The 19,310-nt window shown below is 38.9% G+C and overlaps 1 non-coding gene across 1 annotated transcript; it reads left to right on the forward strand.

Annotated features, from left to right (window-relative positions):
• The first annotated feature begins 17,527 nt into the window (after positions 1-17,527).
• On the forward strand, positions 17,528-17,633 carry LOC145577188 (small nucleolar RNA R71). The gene has a single exon (XR_014098663.1). It is a non-coding gene; the product is annotated as a small nucleolar RNA R71 (small nucleolar RNA).
• Positions 17,634-19,310: the final 1,677 nt, after the last annotated feature.

Below are 19,310 nucleotides of genomic sequence, written 5' to 3' on the forward strand. Positions count from 1 at the left end.
GTTGGTCAGTAAGGGTTTCCATGTATGTTCAGTGGATTCGCAAAAAACTATAGGGAATATTTCATGTATCCCACACTTGAGCCCCACTGTGATCATACACTTAAGCATGGTGGCATCCAAAGGAAAGGAAGCTAGAGTAAAAGAGTCGCCAATAAGTTTAAGGAACTAGTAAACTGTTCACAGGGTGAAGGTTACACCCCTTTCACGATCCAAGAGATCGCTAACTCCATAGTGGTCCTAAACCATGATTGGATATTCGGTGATGAAGGTACAAGTCCAACTTAAAAGAGATTGAACCTGCCCGAAAAATAGGCCTTTACTTTATTCTTCTCATATTCATGTGCGCTTTCTGACTAACATACAATCAATATATTAATCCTAAACCTGTTTAATCTGTGTTGGTTGATGATGAAGGACGAGTTTCCGAATATGCGTAGTTTCCTTACTCCCAATGCCAAAGCGGTTTCAAGGCCTACCACACATGCTTCTTATTCCGCAGCATTGTTGGTAACGTCGAAATCTAACTTTATTGAGATTGGGACATGTTCTTCTTTTGGTGATACTAATAATACTCCTATGCTACATCCTTTCTGGTTTGAGGCTTCATCGAAGTATAATGTCCAAGTATCATCTTCCGTGACCATTAAGTCTTTGTTTGGAAAGTCGTTTCCATGTAATGGTGTTGAATCTTCAATTGGGAAATCCGCTTAAAAGCCCAAAACCACTGATCCTTTGATAGCCTTTTGAGGCATAAATCTTACATCAAATTGGGCTAAGTTCACTATCCATCTAGATATTCGCCCGTTGAGTGTAGATTTCACAAAAAGGTATTTAAGAGGATCCATTCGAGATACTACATATACTGTATGGACAAGCATATAATGTCTAAGTTTGGTTATGGTCCACACTAGTGCGAGGCACAATTTTTCAAGTGGTGTGCAGCGAACTTCATACTCGAGCATCTTTTTGCTTATGTAGTAGATGGAGTTTTCTTTATTCTCTACTTCTTGTGCTAGCATAGCTTCTATTGTTTCTTTGATAACCATTTGGTATAATCGAAGAGGGATTCCTGGAAATGCAGGTGCTAATACAGGAGGATTAGCGAGATAGGCTTTGATTTTATCAAAGGCTTTCGACACCCGTCATCCCATATTAATGGTACAATCTTTTTGAGCTTCTTGAATATTGGTTCGCATATGGTAGTGAGTTTAGATATGAACCTACTTATGCATTGCAACCGGCCAATAAATCCTCGAATTTGTTTCTCGGTTTTGGGCGGCGGCATTGACATGATTGCCTTGATCTTGGTAGGATTTGTCTCTATACTTCTAGAGCTAATGACATAGCCTAAGAGTTTCCCTAAGGTGAATCCAAATGCACACTTGGCTGGGTTTAGCCTCATGTTATATTTTCTTAATCTCTCAAAGAATTTCCTTAAGGCTATTTGGTGTCCTGGACGATCCTTTGATTTTACAATCATATCGTCCATATATACTTCAACCTCTTTATGCATCATATCATAAAGTAAAGCAGTCGCTGCTCTTTGGTAAGTGGTGTAGGAGTTTATAGGTACGAATGCGGAAAACATGAATCATATTCATATAGCACCTAATCCCAAGCTCATGCATAACACATAAAGAATTAGAATTAATACCTTTGTAGCGTGATTCCACGTGTAATCAAACAAGAACAAGGGAGACAAAGAACCTCAAAAGTGATTCCTCTACTTGGTCCACGGGCACGGATTAAGACCTCCAATAATGCTAGTTAGTTGCAATTGAACCCTTCAATAGACTTTCTAAGGAGAAGAACGAGCAACGAACCAACCACGAACCACCACACGTGCCACTAGGGGCGGCCGGCCGTGAGTCCAAGGGGGAGGAGATAGAGAGCCGTGGGTTAGAGAGAGGGTGTGAGGGTTTTTGGATTTCTGGTTGCTTGATTCACAATCAACTGTTAATTGTTCTGTCAATTGTTATGTCATACAACCCTAGGCATGGATCTTATTTATAGATCTCATCTCTAAATAAGAGTCCATGACAAAGCCCAAATCCTAACTCTAATCTAACTATGCTAGCCCAATCTAATTCATGATTAGTTACTTGTTCATGAGGCCCATAAATGGGCCTCTAACTTGCTTAACCCAATACCCTTGTGTGTGACCTCATAGGATCCATTCTAGTGGGCTTTGGACTATTTTACTAGCCCAAAGATCATTGATCATAGTCTAGCAACAGATAATGACGACCCAAAAGAACGAACGTATTATCTCCATAATAGTGATCATTGATATATCTAGTAATTGCACTTATCGAAGACATAATTCCTTCAATCTCCCACTTGTCTGAGACAAGTGCGTAATATTCAAATTCAAGTCAATGTGTGTCGATTTGATAATATGATTGCATCTCATGTCGTGATCATATTAACCTACAAATCTTTTCTTGAAAACTGAGTTAGAATTACAAAACAAATTATTACCATGTAATCCATTTGAGCATGGCCATGCATTTTCTGAATTCTCCCTCTTTAAGGGGCTAAGACACATTCCTAATTAAATAGGTAGACTTAATCCATTCTTGTGGTAACCAAGGCTCCCACTCAATCATGAGGTAACTAGGAAACACCCTTTATAATCTCCAGTTACGGGAAGACGTTTGAATGTACACAGTTACATCAATCATTGAATGAAATCAATGTTCCACTCATGTCAAAGGAAGCTCTATACTTGAGCTTCAAAGTAGGTCTATAGTTTGATCATGCATCATTCATGCATATCCATGTGATTGACCGAGGTTCACTACGCTCCTACAACCCATGAAACTGCGCTATCCAATCAATCTTACATGCTAGTCCATTTATTGAAATCATTTATGTCCAATTTAATGATTTCAAATTGGGAACTTGAATAATGTATGAATTTAGTTCACCTGTGGGGTTTCATTCACCAGGTCATTAAAAAATCAACCTGATGAGCCCATTAATCCATAATTATTTTGGACATTTTATTTAATATTGAAACCACGATTAAATAAGAGAAATGATAAACTTCTAATTAAACATAATTCTGCCAATGAATGTATTACATATGTAATAAGTATTTCTCATAAACAAATACAACTTAAATTACATCATTAGCCTCAATCCAGTTGCATTAGCATGTTTCTCATGCTTAGGCTATGGAAGGGGTTTAGTAAGTGGATCAGCGATATTCTCATCCGTATGAACTTTGCACATCTTGACATCTCCTCTGCCAACGATTTCTCGAATGAGATGATACTTCCTCTCAACATGTTTGGATTTGAAGTGTGACCTTGGCTCGTTTGATTGAGCAATGGTGCCATTGTTATCACAATACAATTCAATCCCTTTTTGAGCACTTGTTACAATATCCATCTCAATAAGGAATTTCTTAATCCAAACTGCTTCCTTAGCTGCTTCAACAGCAGCTAAATACTCTGATTCTGTTGTAGAGTCTGCGACAGTGCTTTGCTTCGAACTCTTCCAGCTCACTGCTCCTCCATTCAGACAGAAGATGTATCTAGACTGGGATTTAAAATCATCTCTATCTATTTGGAAACTCGCATCCGTGTAACCTTTGATAACCAACTCATCTTCGCCGCCATATACTAGAAACATTCCTTTAGTCCTTCTCAAGTACTTAAGGATGTTCTTGGCAGCTGTCCAGTGTGCTTCACCTTGATTTGCCTGAAATCTACTACACATGCTTAAAGCATATGAAACATACGGCCTTGTACAAATCATAGCATACATTATTGACCCTACTGCCGAAGCATAAGGTATAATCTCCATACGTCTCATCTCGTTTGGCATAACCGGACATTGAGATTTACTGAGCGTAATGCCATGAGACATGGGGAGAAATCCTCTCTTGGATTTTTCCATCTTGAACCTATCAAGAATCTTATCAATATAAGTCTCTTGACTCAGTCCAATCATCCATCGAGACTTGTCCCGATGGATCTTGATTTCCAACATGTACTCGGCGTCACCCAAGTTTTTCATGGAGAAACAACTCTTCAACTACTCCTTGACTGACTCAAGCATTAGTATGTCGTTCCCCATGAGTAGTATGTCATCTACATACAAGACTAAGAAAACTATGCTGCTCCCACTGGACTTCTTGTATACACAAGGTTCCTCTTTGCTTTTGACAAAACCAAACTGTTTGATTGCTTCATCAAAACGAAGGTTCCAACTCCTTGATGCTTGCTTCAATCCATAAATGGATTTTTTAAGTTTGCATACCTTTCCAGGATTTTTTGGATCTTCAAAACCTCGGGTTGTGTCATATACACTTCCTCCATCAAGAACCCATTCAAGAATGCGTTTGACATCCATCTGCCAAATTTCGTAATCGAAAAATGCAGCAATCGCTAGAAGAATCCGAATGGACTTAAGCATTTCTATTGGGGAAAAGGTTTCATCATAGTCAATACCATGAATCTGTCTGTACCCTTTCGCAACCAGTCTTGCTTTATAGATGTACGTATTTCCATCCTTGTCTGTTTTAATCTTGTAAACCCACTTGTAACCAATAGGCTTTACCCCATTAGGCAAGTCCACCAGGGTCCACACAGCATTTTCAAACATCGATTCCATTTCGGATTTCATGGCCTCAAGCCATTCTTTTGAGTTGGGGCTCATCAAAGCTTGCTTGTAGGTTGTAGGTTCCTCATTCTCCAATAAGAAGATTTCAGAATCCTCAGTTACCGGAACTTCAACAAATTGTTTGTTTCTGATTCTAGCAGACCTACGTGGGGTAAGAACAACAATAGAAATGTTCTCTTCAACAGTTTGAAGATTTTCGCAAGAATTAGATTCAAGTGGGACGATAGGAGTCTCGCTAGTTGATATAGCTTGCTCCGACGCATGATTATGCGCCCTCGCCTCTGATGTGGTGTTATCCACATCCATTTGTTGCTCGTCTTGAATTTATTCGAGAACTACTTTACTCCCACATAGCTTTATAGAGAGGAATTCATTTTCTAGAAAGACACCATCGCGAGCAACAAACACTTTGTCATCATCGCGATTGTAGAAGTAATACCCTTTTGTTTCTTTGGGATAACCCACAAAGAAACATTTGTCTGATTTAGGGCCGGGTTTGTCACTTTGTGACAAGAGGAAAATGTAGGTCGTTATCTACTTCTCCCTAGAGCCAAACTTAATTTATAAACACTCGACCAACCCTAATACAAGTATATGGTAAGTCAAGGGTCGAACCCAAAGGAATGAGTAGGAATGATGCTTTAGCTTATGTCAAGCTAAATCGAAGAATATAAATGGTAGTGGTTGGTAACTAAAATGTCAAAAAGCTAACAAATCAAATAATTCAATATGCTAAACACTAGGGATATAGGTTCCACATGCAAGCTTAATGATTATGCTAATTGAAGGATCACCCAATCAATTCAAACATTACAAAGGACAAACAATAGTTGTAACTAAAGGAATTCAAGAGCTATCTCCTATAAGCCAAGCTGGGGTTCACTATGAATGGTTAACTAGGAAAATCACAATCAAATTCAATCAATTAAAGCAATTCTCAAATCAAGGGCTTATGTCATTGAAATTTGCAATGCAATCTAGATTAATCTTATAGGTTGATCACTCCTAGTCTAATTAATCACACGCACAACTATGTCAACCAATTTAATTGCAACATTCAAATCAGTTTAGCATCATCAACTAGCAAAAATTATCAATCAAGCATGCTTCCCCTTCTCCCTAGCAACTAATCTACTCACTAAACATGGTGAAATTAAGAAACAAAACAAATTCAATCAAATTCATATTTATTTAAAGCTTAATCAAAAGAAAATCAATCAATCAACAAATTCTAGAGCAAGGAATGTAATCTCAATCAAAATTCAAGAAACTAGAAAGAATTGCCTTAAAAATAAATCAAGGAAAGAAATCTTACACACATTCATTGAATTGAAGAAGGAATTTCAAGATCAAATTGAAATCTAAGATCAAATTCAAGTACAAACAAGTAAATCATAAGCTTCTCTCTCTACTATTTCTGGAAAAATTCTCTCTCTTGTACAATGTTAAGTCTTTCTAAAAAAGAAAAGTCAAAATCCGTAAATAGGAAAATCTAGCAAAGGGGGCCGCATAGGCCGTGCGCACGCACAGACCAGCCGCGCGCTCGCACAGCTGGGTCTGCGCGCACGCACCCCTGTGCCATGCGCGCACCCTTGTGTGGTGCACGAGGCCTTGGCTCCTTCGCTTGCTTGATCAAACTTCGCACTCCCGAGCATCCCCATCATCAGTGCACTTGAGATGATGCCCGCGAACAAGGCAGTCCCAAAATGAGCAAATTGACTTGATTATTCACCTACAAAACACAAATAAAACAAAGAGAGAAAGCATAACAAAGTAAAACTAAAACTAAAACTATGAGTTATCAACTGAATATATGAAAAACTCGTAAAAACCAATTGAGAACCAAAGTGAATTATAAAAATGGAAAATCAAATAAAACTAAGAGAATTATATGAAAATGATGAAAGAAAATAAAGAAAATGAACCTAAATCTTATTCTTTTGAGCACAATAAACGACGCTCATCAAATTCCCCCAAGTTAAACTTTTGCTCGTCCTCGAGCAAAATAAAATCAAACCCAAGGGAAAAATGATGACACTACTCAAGCAAAGAAAGAAACAAGAAAATTAGAGAAGATGAGAATATACACTAACTCACTTTCGTAGGAATCACAGTCAATTTTAGCAACTAAAGACAAGCCATTTAACCCCCTAGATCGCTCTAGAGGACATGCTCTCGTAAAGGTTTCTAAAGAGGTTAACCTATAACTCTTTTTATTAAAAAGGAGGCAAAGCAAAAAGAAAAGAAAAAGTTTAAAACCTCGAAAAGAAAAGAAATGCTCATATAATGGACTTTTGCACATGATCAAGGCACGAAGGATATCAAACTTTCTAAAACAACAATGGTAAGCACGTTCTAAGATATCGAGGGTTGATTGAAACATAGGGTATGCTAAGCGTAGAGAACTATTGAGGCGCAATCCAGTTTCATCCCAACCAATATAACCGCGTTCTCCCTAATGGCTTCAAATCTTCCCTTAGTAAGCGTTTCTATGGTTCCACGAAGGAACCGGAAAAGAATAGAATTTGAGGGTTCTCGACATCTTGACCTTGCATTCCTTTTCCTTAGGCTTTAACTCATAATGCCCTCCCTCGGTATATGACTCAACCACTAGGTCGAAAGGACTTTCCCAAAGGTTGTAACGTAAGGGTAAAAGGTTAGGGGTAGGCTTAAAATTTAGAATTTGGTGGTACACCTAGGTTATGAAGCAAAGGTTGGCCACACCTCGACACCCAAACCAAGAAGTCACCAAACAAAAACACACTAATACCCCCAAGCTTATTCAAAGCTATATCCACAAGCATATATACAAAAAGCGTAAACGCTTATCCCCCAAGCTAAAAGGAAGTATTGTCCTCAATGCTTGAAAAGGGAAAAGAATCACATCAAACCGTTTCTTTTTCTTTTTTTTTTTTTTTTGTGAATTTTCTCATTTTCACACTTTTTTATGTAGTTATCATTTTATCAAAGCAATTGTCCTCCCCTCTTTTAACTTTGGACGGCTTTTACATTTATTCTTTTTCCATTATTCACAATATATACAAAAGACGAGTTTGCTTACAAATAAAACCAATTTCCAACTTAATAGACCACAAACTCCAAAAGCATGACCATTTGCTTCACAAAAACCAATAATGGAACAAAAAGAAACAAAAGGCTCAAAGTTCTAAATATGTGGCTTGAAAAGAAGGGGAAAGGCTCAAATGGTTAGCAAGACGGCAAATGTAAACCCAATGAACTAAAAATAAAGAAGAAAATCCTAGAAATGAAAAATTACCACCCCGAAAAATGGCCTTTGTCCTTCCTAGTTGGTTCGGTCTCGTGTTTGAGAATCATGAGTCAAGATTCAAGATTAGGAATGCAAAGGTGAAGGATCCACGCTGCACAATCAAAAATGATGAAGGCTTGAAAAAAAAATCCTCACACGGTTGTAGCAAAAACTAACTAAAGTTGTCAAATTCACCAAAGGAAGCAACTCCGTCTTACCACAAACCAAAAGAATCCGGCTTCAAGGCCCCAAAAGGTCTAAACCGCTACCTTAGCATACCCTATCCTAGAGTCAACCAAAGATACTCTCAAACCGTGCAAACCATTGTATTTAGGAAGAAAAATAGCCAAAGTGCATGTTCAAGTGGTACTAAGTCCAAAGTAAAAGCAAAAAGATGAAGAAAGAAAAGCAATGCCTCAAAAACATTTTATTCATATTCACAAAAATAAGTTTTTTCTTTTTTTTTTTATTTTTTATTTTTTTGAATTGAAGAAAAGAAAAGGACTAAAAAAAAACAAAATTAAGATAAAAAAGGGATAAAAAGAAAAGAAAAGAATAAGAAAAAGAGAAAAGGAAAACATGAAGGAAGAAGAAAACAAAAGAAAAAGAAAGAGAAAAAGAAGAAAAGGAAAATGAAATGAAAAATAGAAAAGTAAAGGAGAAGTAGAAAGCAATAAGGAAGTAATGCTAACACACATAAATCCTAATCAACAAACAAGTGAACATTCGGCCACAACGCCAATGTTCCCAAACACACTAGGGTGTTAAAAATCAAACAACCTCGAACCATTCAACTTCTCCTAGAACTAATCCTAGACTAAGCAACCAAGAAAAGAAAAAGAAAAGAAATAGAAAGATCTCACCGGGCGCTAAAGCTATTGCACATTAAACAAGGCGAAAGAGCACCTTTATGAATCGTCGAAATCCAAAGCATAAGCAATAGAGAAAGGTGAGAAAATAATAATAAAAAAAACTATATACAAAGAAAATTGTTAGTAACTTCAATACAAAAGGAAAGAAGAAAATAGAAAACAAAATGTAGGAAAATAAAGAAAAAGCAAGTAATAGTAGCAGCAAGGGTTAGAATCATCAGACTAAAATAGTATCAGGAGACAAGAAATCAGATAGGCATCATCATAACAGAGACACAGAGAAACTCAGCGGACAACGATCAGCGAAACAATCAACAAACCAATAACCGGGCAGAGAAATCAGCAAAAATACAGTAGCGTCATCATAAAACCAAACGACACAGAGATCAATACCAGAAGCATATGAGACCAGGAATGAACTACAAAAGCAGGGGGGATATGGTGAAGCACAGAAACAAATGCAGAAAGCACCCCCAAGCTTAAACTGGACTACCCTCCTAACTCTAAACCTAAAGACATATAGGCAACCGAGAAACATCATATAAAGCACATAAGAAGGGGGGTAGGCATGGTAGTATCACTCCGCACTATGGTAAGGGGTAGAATGAGAACTCCCCTCACCGGTCTCCATCACATGACTAGAGCTAGCCATCTCGCTCACGTCCATGGGAGCCTTACCCCTTAACCTACCGTCCCTCCTAGCTCTATCAATCTCAAAATAATGAGACCAATCATCTAAGACCGGCTCACCCGACCTACCCCACCTTCCAAAAGTCTCAGGGTCCGGAAAGGGCGAAGGATTAGCCGGATCATATGTATATCACAACCACTGGGCCGCCGATAGTCGTAGGTGACCGGGGTGGTGCCTATGATAGAACTAGGGTGAACATGATGGCCCTCCCAATAAGGGTAGCAAGGCCGAGGACCAATGGTAGGATCAAAAGGCTCCCATTGAGGAATAGGTCCTTGTTGTATCGGGAGATACGGGTAATTCACATAGGGCTCGATCTCCCCCCTCCGAACATGCAAATCGTAGAATTGATTTGTATGATAGTCATAACCAAGATTAGGGGTTTGCATAGAAGGCATAGAATATAACACATTAGCAATAGAATCAAGCCTATCATGAATGGTTGACAAATCAAAAGTAGAAGGAGTAGGAGAAGGGGAAGGAATAGGTGTACCTTCCGGTTCAACCGTGGGAATAGTTTGAACATTCGATGAGAAAGCATTGGTCGAGTCCTACGTCGAATAGAAAGATCAATATCTCGCATCGGAGGCCTCCAAGATAAGGAATCTTTCTCTCATGGTCGGGTAGTTGCCTCTTTGCATGGGTTTAAGAACCATTCTTTAACCCGGGAAACTTTCCAAATGAAGACATCATCTTTTCTAGTACGATCGAGGAACTTTTGGTTCATAAGGGCGGAGATGTTGAGGAAATGAGAAGAAGATTTTTCTCGAGGATCAATAATTGGGGGAAGCTCATTTAACAAAGTCTTATAGTCGTCATTGATGCAAAGAGCTAGGATAGAAATCATCCCTCCCAATTGGATGCTCCCCGATAGGCTAACTCCATCACGGATATCCAAGAATCGATTGATCAAGTGCTCTGTGAAATCCACGAGCTCAATCTCAAAGTCATTTTGGTGGGCTATCCACAACCAACAAAACTGCTCTCGAGAGTTAGCTCCCAAAGAGTCCTTGGAGCAAAGAGCGTAAGTGAGAAGACGGTTGAAATACCGCATAGCCGGATGAATCATGGAGGCGGTCTTGGAATTTTGAGGCTCATACTTCCCTTCCTCCTAGATACTTCTCCACCAACGTTGCTCATTATATCTATGGTCATGTGCCATTCTACCATGCGCCGGATAGATACAATGTTCCGCGTCCGCGGCCCATGGAAACTTAAAGTATAAAAATAGTTGAGAATCCGTCAATGAGTGATCATGATTGAAAAGTCAAAATCCTTGAGGAATCGTCACTCGATTCTCGGACTACTTCAAGAAAAGAAAGAAATTCATAGGTCACCCTAGCATAAGTAGGGGCGCTCAAATCCAAGAACTCTAAAAGACCAAGGCCCTTTGCAAGAAGCCGAACGTCTTCATCTATGCCAAGAATCTTGGTTGTTGCTTGATCGTAGAATCTTGTTGGTCTTAGCTTTCTCTTGGATAGATGCTTGAAACGATCCCAATGCGATTCTTTAGAAAATTCAATGTCGTATGTCTCTTCTACCTCTAGTGGAGGTGGAACAACATGCCTAGGTTTGCTTGAACTTGATCTTGCCTGCTTCTTATGGAAGATTGGAGCCATCTACAAGAAGGAAAACAACTCATGAGCAAATCTTACATTTGTCATATTTCAATAATAAGCATAAGTAATTGCTCAAGAATCAAGCATAAATGCAATTATCTCAAAATAGAAACAAGAGATGGCTACATATGAACAATGCCATTAATATAGAATAATGAATTTGAAGCAAGTAAGCATGGATTAAAGGTAAAAATGAACAAAAGAGATCAAATCATGAATCAAATTGAACAAAATAATCTCAAACATTGAATTATCAAAGAAATAAAACCATTATAAAGAATACCCATAGAGAGAGAAAATGACCAACATCGGTGAATCAAGGAAACAAGCAAATTATACAAATTCATCATGAAAAAGCTTCAATTTAACACTCAATGATATCATTCAACACAAATTACAAGTTAAAAGAACCATCAATGGAGTTCTACCCTGAAAGCAAAAACAAAGTTTCAAGCTTGAACAATGAGGAAGAAGATGACTAGAAAATAAGAAATTATACATCAATGAAGCCTTGAATTACTTGCAAATTTCCCAAAATGAAGATTTAAGAACAAATAGAACACCCAAAGACAAGTTCCAAACCTCAACACAAATTCACAAAATTTCGAAAAAAAAACCCCAAAATTTCGAAATTTGGGTTCGAAAATCTGGAATTTTTTTGGTAAAATTCGAAAATGAGATGAGTTTAATGTAACTTGATGTTAAAATGAAAATAAAAGAGGTGAAATTGATATGATTTTGCAAGAAAAATAATAGGGTTTGATGAGAGAATGAAGTTGGGAAAATTGGGCAAAAGTCGGGGAGAGAGAAAGGAGAAATAAGGTGGTGCGCTTTGGGGTTATAAGGGGGCGTGGTGCACGCCTGGCTGTTGCGGCTGGTGCGTGCGCACTAGCGACAACAGGGGGGGCTGTTCTTGCTTTGGGCTGCGACGATTGGCCAAAAATCCTTGCCTACCTGGTGCGTGTGCGCAGCCAGGAGGTGCGTGCGTACCAGGTAGGGGCTGGTTTTGTTCAAAAAGTCAGGCCAAACTCTGACCCCTGTGGTGCGCACGCGCAAGGATGGGGTGCGTGCGCACCAAGGGGGTACGGGGATGGTTCAAAAACCGTCAATTTTTGTGAAAGTTAGCGAAAAATTTCTGACCCCTTTGGTGCTCGTGCACTAAGCAAGAGTGTTTCAGCCATGAAAAATTTCCAATCTCATGGTACCTAAAATAAAGAAAATAAACAAAAATAAAGAGGAATAAGAAAAATCTCAAGGATAAAAGAAATATAGAAAATCGTAAAATCGAATGAAAAAGGTTAGAAAACCGGGTTGCCTCCCGGGTAGCGCTTGTTTAACGTCATAGCTCGACGTCCTCCACCAATTAAGGTGGTTGTCAGAAAAGCAATGAGTGAACAAGGCCAACAAAAGCACCATCGAAATACTTCTTGAGATGATGGCCATTGACCTTAAACGGAGAAGAAGAATCCATCATTGAGATCTCTACAACACCACTTGGAAAAACATTCTTGACCAAATAGGGACCGCTCCATCTTGACATGAGCTTTCTAGGAAACAACTTCATTTTTGAATTGTAGAGAAGAACCTTATCGCCAACACAAAAATCTTTCTTCTCAATAAGCTTGTCATGTGTTTCCTTGGAACGAGCTTTGTACACACTAGCACAATCATAAGCATCAAACCAAAGCTCCTCTAGCTCATGAAGATCTAACCACCTTTTTTCCCCCGCACTTGCCAAGTCAAAATTTATCTTCTTGATTGCCCACAAAGCACGATGTTCAATTTCAACCGGGAGATGGCATGACTTGCCGTAGACTAGGAGGTATGGAGTGGTACCTATGGGGGTCTTGAAAGCCGTTCTATAGGCCCAAAGAGCATCATCCAACTTATCCAACCAATCCTTTTTATTTCTCACAACCGTCTTTTCAAGAATAAGTTTGATTTGACGATTAGAGACTTCCACTTGACCGCTCGATTGGGGATGATATGGGAGCCTGAATCTTTGATGGACTCCATGCTTCCTCAACATCTTTTGGAAGGCAAGGTGAATAAAATGAGAACCGTTGTCGCTTATCACCGCCTTTGGTACCCCAAATCTTGGACAGATTATCTTCTTAAATAACTTCATAACCACCTTGTGGTCATTAGTTGGGGAGGCAATGGCCTCAACCCACTTAGACACGTAATCGACTGCCACAAGAATATATTGATTTCCGAAAGATGAGGGAAATGGCCCCATAAAATCAATACCCCACACATCAAACAATTCTAACTCAAGTATGGGTTGTTGAGGCATTTCATTTCTCTTGGAGATGTTCCTAACTCTTTGACATCGGTCACATGTCTTGACAAAACTCCATGAGTCCTTAAAGAGATGTGGCCACCATAAACCGCATTGAAGGACCTTAGTGGCAGTCTTAGAGACACCCATATGGCCCCCGCTTGGATCCGAATGGCACATTTTCAAAACATTAGGCACCTCTTCGTTCGGCACACAACGTCTAAGTAAGCCATCAACCCCTCGCTTGTATAAGATGGGATCATCCAACACATAATGCCTTGCCTCTCTCTTGAGCTTCTTTCTTTGGTTCTTAGAAAAGGAAGGAGGAAACTCCCCACATGCAAGAAAGTTCACTAAATCGGCAAACCATGGGAGGTCCTTTGCTTCAATAGCATACAAGAAATCATCAAGCATCCTATCCTCAATTGGAGAACCATCATCATGAGTTTGAGAATCTTCTAAACGAGAAGGATGATCCGCCACAACATTTTCTGCTCCTCTTTTATCCCTAATCTCAATGTCAAAGGTTTGAAGCTCAAGAACCCACAGAATCAACCTTGGCTTGGACTCTTTCTTGGCAAAAAGATATTTGAGCGCCGCATGATCCGTGAAGACAATGGTTTTGGAACCCAATAGATAACAACGGAACTTCTCAAAAGCATGAACTATAGCCAAGAATTCCTTCTCCGTTGTAGTGTAATTCCGTTGAGCTCCATTTAGAGTCTTGGACATATAATAGATCACATGAAGCTTCTTGTCCACTCGTTAACCCAAGACACCCCCTATTGCCGAATCACTTGCATCACACATCAACTCAAATGGTAAATCCCATCTTGGAGCTTGAACAATAGGGGTAGATATTAGATCTTTCTTCAACTTATTGAATGCCTCCAAACACTTATTATCAAGCACAAACTCGGCCTCTTTTTGAAGAATATCATTGAGGGGCTTTGCAATGAGCGAGAAATCCTTGATGAATCTTCTATAAAACCCGGCATGCCCTAAGAAAGATCTCACTCCCTTTACTTTCACCGGAGGTGGAAGCTTTTCAATGACTTCAATTTTAGCTTTATCCACCTCTATCCCCTTGTGAGAGATCTTGTGGCCAAGGACTATGCCTTCCTCCACCATGAAGTGACATTTATCCCAATTCAAGACTAAGTTCACCTTTTCACACCTTGCAAGACATTTTTCAAGGTTTTCAAGGCATGCCTCAAATGAAACACCTCCTACGGAGAAGTCGTCCATTAAAACCTCCATCTCCTCTTCAAACATATTTCTAAATATACTCATCATGCATCTTTGAAATGTCGCGGGAGCATTGCAAAGGCCGAACAACATTCTCCTATAAGGAAATGTACCATATGGACAAGTGAAGGTTGTTTTCTCTTGGTCATCCGGGTGGATAGGGATTTGGAAAAATCCCGAATAACCATCAAGAAAGTAATAGAACTTATGCCTTGTTAGTCTTTCAAGCATTTGATCAATAAAAGGAAGGGGGAAATGATCTTTCTTTGTAGATGTGTTTAGACGTCTATAGTCTATACACATCCTCCATCCCGTGACCGTCCTCGTCGAAATGAGCTCACCTTTCTCATTCTCAACGACGGTCATGCCTCCCTTTTTTGGGACAACGTGAACGTGAGAGACCCACCTAGAACTAGAAATGGGGAATATGATTCCCGCATCCAAAAGTTTGGTGATCTACTTTTTCAGTACCTCTCCCATTTGGGGGTGTAGCTTTCGTTGCCTCTCAATAGAAGGTAAAGCACCCTCCTCAAGAGTTATGTGATGTGTACATAAAGCGGGGCTTATACCTTTGAGGTCATCAATGGTATAACCCAAAGCACTTCAGTGCTTTTTCAAAACACCACACAACTTTTGAGCTTGATGCTCACTCAAAGAAGAGCTAATAATCACGGGAAAAGTGGAGTTGGGTCCCAAAAATTCATACCTAAGGTGTGATGGAAGAGGTTTGAGCTCAACCATTGGAGAACCTTTACCTTCCTTCGATGTTGCCACTTGCAACGCTTCTTGGCTAGAAATGCTCAAACACATTTGCTCTTTAACATCCTCAAAGCTTCCATTGAGCAAATCTTCATACAAACCCATCTCCTTGTTAGGAGTACCTATCTTTTCCTTATTCAACAAAAAATTCTCAAGAGCATCGTTAGAAGTGAGCAATTGCTCATGCACAGAAGACACAACATGATCGAGAGAATCAATTAACATACAATTTTATAAAGAAGAACTTGGATACTTCATGCTATCATTCAAATCAAATTCTATCACTTCATCCCTTACTTTGAGTGAAATTTTAGCACTTTTCACATCTATCAAAGCACCCGAAGTAGCAAGGAATGGTCTCCCTAGAATGGTGGGAATATTAGCATCTTCATCCATCTCAAGCACAACAAAATCCATCGGAATAACAAATTTCCCAACCCTCAAAGGAACATCCTCTACCTTACCCTTAGGAAACTTAATTGACCTATCGGCCAATTGCAAAGTGATGTTAGTAGGTAAGAGTTCCCCTAGCTCAAGTCTTAGGTACACCGAGTATGGCATGAGGCTAACACTAGCTCCTAGGTCATACAAGGCATTCTCAATTTGCATTTTATAAATGACACAAGGGATGGAAAAGTTTCCGGGGTCTTTTAGCTTAGGTGGCATCTTGTTCATTATGATAGAACTACAATTCTCGGTCAAGGTCACCATATCTACACCATCACATGTCCTCCTACCACTCAAAATGTCTTTGAGGAATTTTTCGTAGTTGGGCATTTGGGTGACAACTTCGGTAAATGGTAGAGAAAAGTGAAGTTTCTTAAGCATGTCAATGAATCTTCCAAATTGTTCATCTAACTTGTGTCTCATGAATTTTTGCGGATAAGGAAGCTTGGATTTCACAGTCTCTTTTTCCAATCTCACCTCACTAGGCTTCTCAATCTCAACCTCACTCAAAGATGCACCATCTCTCTCATCTTCAACCAAAACCTCTTTTGTGCCCTCTTTGGTCTCACTCCTCCTAGGCAAACTCTCCTCAAGAATCTTACCACTCCTTGTGACAATAGCATTAACCGATCTCTTTGGATCTAGGCCTTGGGAAGGTAAAGAAGAAGGACTAGCATGGTCTTTCAAAGCATTAGAAAGTTGAGAAATTTTGTTTTCAAGCATCTTATTATGAGTCATCATTTCATTAAATTTCTTATCACTTACGGTCATGTAAGTGTTCAACAACTTTGTTTGATTTTTAATGATTTCTTCCAAATTTGTTCTATATGAAGAAGAAGAGGATTGAACATAGGAATTATCATTTTGGGTTTTTGGAGCAAATCCGGGTGGAGGTCCTCTTTGAGCATTGTTTTGAAAATTGCCTTTACCTTGATTGTTCCAATTACCCCTATTTTGATTTTGACCATAACCTTGTTTATGGTTACCACTACCTTGATTATGATTCCCATAACCTTGGTTTTGATTACCATAATTTTGGTTTTGATTTTGGCTACTATAACCTTGATTGTTATAGTTACCTCGAGAACCTTGGTTCCTATAACCACCACCTTGGTTATAGTTGTCAAAATTGCCATGATTGTTGTAATTCTATTCCATTGACCTCTTTGATTCTTAAACCTAGAATCATGATTATTTGACACATAGTTCACATGCTCATTCACATTTCCATCTCGATCATCACAAACATCCATACACGCATGAGGGCAACTAGAAACATCATGATCATACGATCCACAATCATCACAAAACAAGCATCAACTAAGCATGTTAGTAGAAGAAGGAAGGGGTTGAGAATTAGAAGACATACCTCTCCCCTTAGATTGGGAGGGAAGACTTGAAACTTGGTAGGTAGCGCTTTCCAACATCGCCTTGATAGCGGACATCTCCTTCTCCAAGTTTGTCATTTGTGAGGATAGATTGTTGATTTCATTAAGATGATCAACCAAGTACACCGAAGAGCTACTCTTGCTAGTTGACTCTCTTTCTCCATCTTGCCAATATCTATAATACCTCACTACGTCTTCAATTATGTCCACCACTTCCTCTTCCGTTTTGTTCATGATAGGACCTCCGGCTCCTCCATCTAAACATGATTTTCCTTGAGGGCTAAGGCCTCCATAGAAGATTTGAATGATTTGATAGGTTGGAATTCCATGATGAGGACATTCTCTTTGATACTCTTTGTATCTCTCCCATGCTTCATAGAGGCTCTCACTTGGCTTTTGCTTGAAACCTTGAATCAAAGCTCTAGCCTCCGCCGTTTTCTTTTGAGGATAGAAACGGGATAGAAATTCCTTGGTAACCTCGTCCCATGTCCTTAGAGAATTTGGCTTAACCTCCTTGTCTAGCCATTCCAAAGCACGCCCTATGAGAGAAAAGGGAAAGAGCTTGAGGCGAATGAATTCTTGGGAGATTCCGTTCACCTTGATAGTATTGCAATATTTCTCGAACTCCTTGAGATGGTTTAGTGGGCTTTCATACTTGGCCCCACTAAATTGTCGCCTCTCTATTAAATTGATCATTGCCGGTCTTATTTCAAAATCATTTGCCGGTGTTGTAGGTGGAGCAATCCCACTCTTAAATCTATATGCACCGGGAATCACCAATTCTTTCAATTCCACTCTCGGATTTTCTCCCATTCTTGCTTGTTCTTCTTGTTGTGGTTCTTCTTCACTTGAAATGCTAGGGCTCAAAGATCGTCTAGCACCCCTCAACCTTGCAATAGTTCTCTCAATTTCCGGATCAAATGGCACTAGTGAATGATCACATGCTCTACGCATAAAATCTCAAAAGAAATGGTTAGTAGCACGGCTACAAATGTAGCCTAAAAGAAAATCTTTTTGTATTTTCAATTGAAGATGAAATAGACTCAACAAGTATAACAAAGCACCAATATCAATCCTTGGCAACGGCGCCAATTTTGACAAGAGGAAAATGTAGGTCGTTATCTACCTCTCCCTAGAGCCAAACTTAATTTGTAAACACTCAACCAACCCTAATACAAGTATATGGTAAGTCAAGGGTCGAACCTAAAGGAATGAGTAGGAACGATGCTATAGTTTATGTCAAGCTAAATCGAAGAATATAAATGGTAGTGGTTGGTAACTAAAATGTCAAAAAGCTAACAAATCAAAGAATTCAATATGTTAAACACTAGGGATATAGGTTCCACATGCAAGCTCAATGATTATGCTAATTGAAGGATCACCCAATCAATTCAAACATTACAAAGGACAAACAATAGTTGTAACCAAAAGAATTCAAGAGCTATCTCCTATAAGCCAAGCTGGGGTTCACTATGAATATCTAACTAGGAAAATCATAATCAAATTCAATCAATTAAAGCAATTCTCAAATCAAGGATTCATGTCATTGAAATTTGCAATGCAATCTAGATTAATCTTATAGGTTGATCACTCTTAATCTAATTAATCACATGCACAACTATGTCAACCAATTTAATTGCAACATTCAAATCAGTTTAGCATCATCAACTAGCAAAAATCATCAATCAAGCATGCTTCCCCTTCTCCCTAGCAACTAATCTACTCACTAAACATGGTAAAATTAAGAAACAAAACAAATTCAATCAAATTCATATTCATTTAAAGCTTAATCAAAAGAAAATCAATCAATCAACAAATTCTAGAGCAAGGAATGTAATCTCAATCAAAATTCAAGAAACTAGAAAGAATTGCATTAAAAATAAATCAGGGAAAGAAATCTTACAAATATTCATTGATGTGAAGAAGGAATTTCAAGATCAAATTGAAATCTAAGATCAAATTCAAGTACAAACAAAGTAAATCTTAAGCTTCTCTCTCTACTATTTCTGGAAAAATTCTCTCTAGTATAAAGTTAAGTCGTTCTAAAAAAGAAAAGTCAAAAGCTATAAATAGGAAAATCTAGCAAAGGGGGCAACACAGGCCGT

This window comes from Chenopodium album, chromosome 13, assembly GCF_948465745.1.
Source record: "Chenopodium album chromosome 13, dcCheAlbu1.1, whole genome shotgun sequence".
Classification (NCBI taxonomy): Eukaryota; Viridiplantae; Streptophyta; class Magnoliopsida; order Caryophyllales; family Amaranthaceae; genus Chenopodium; species Chenopodium album.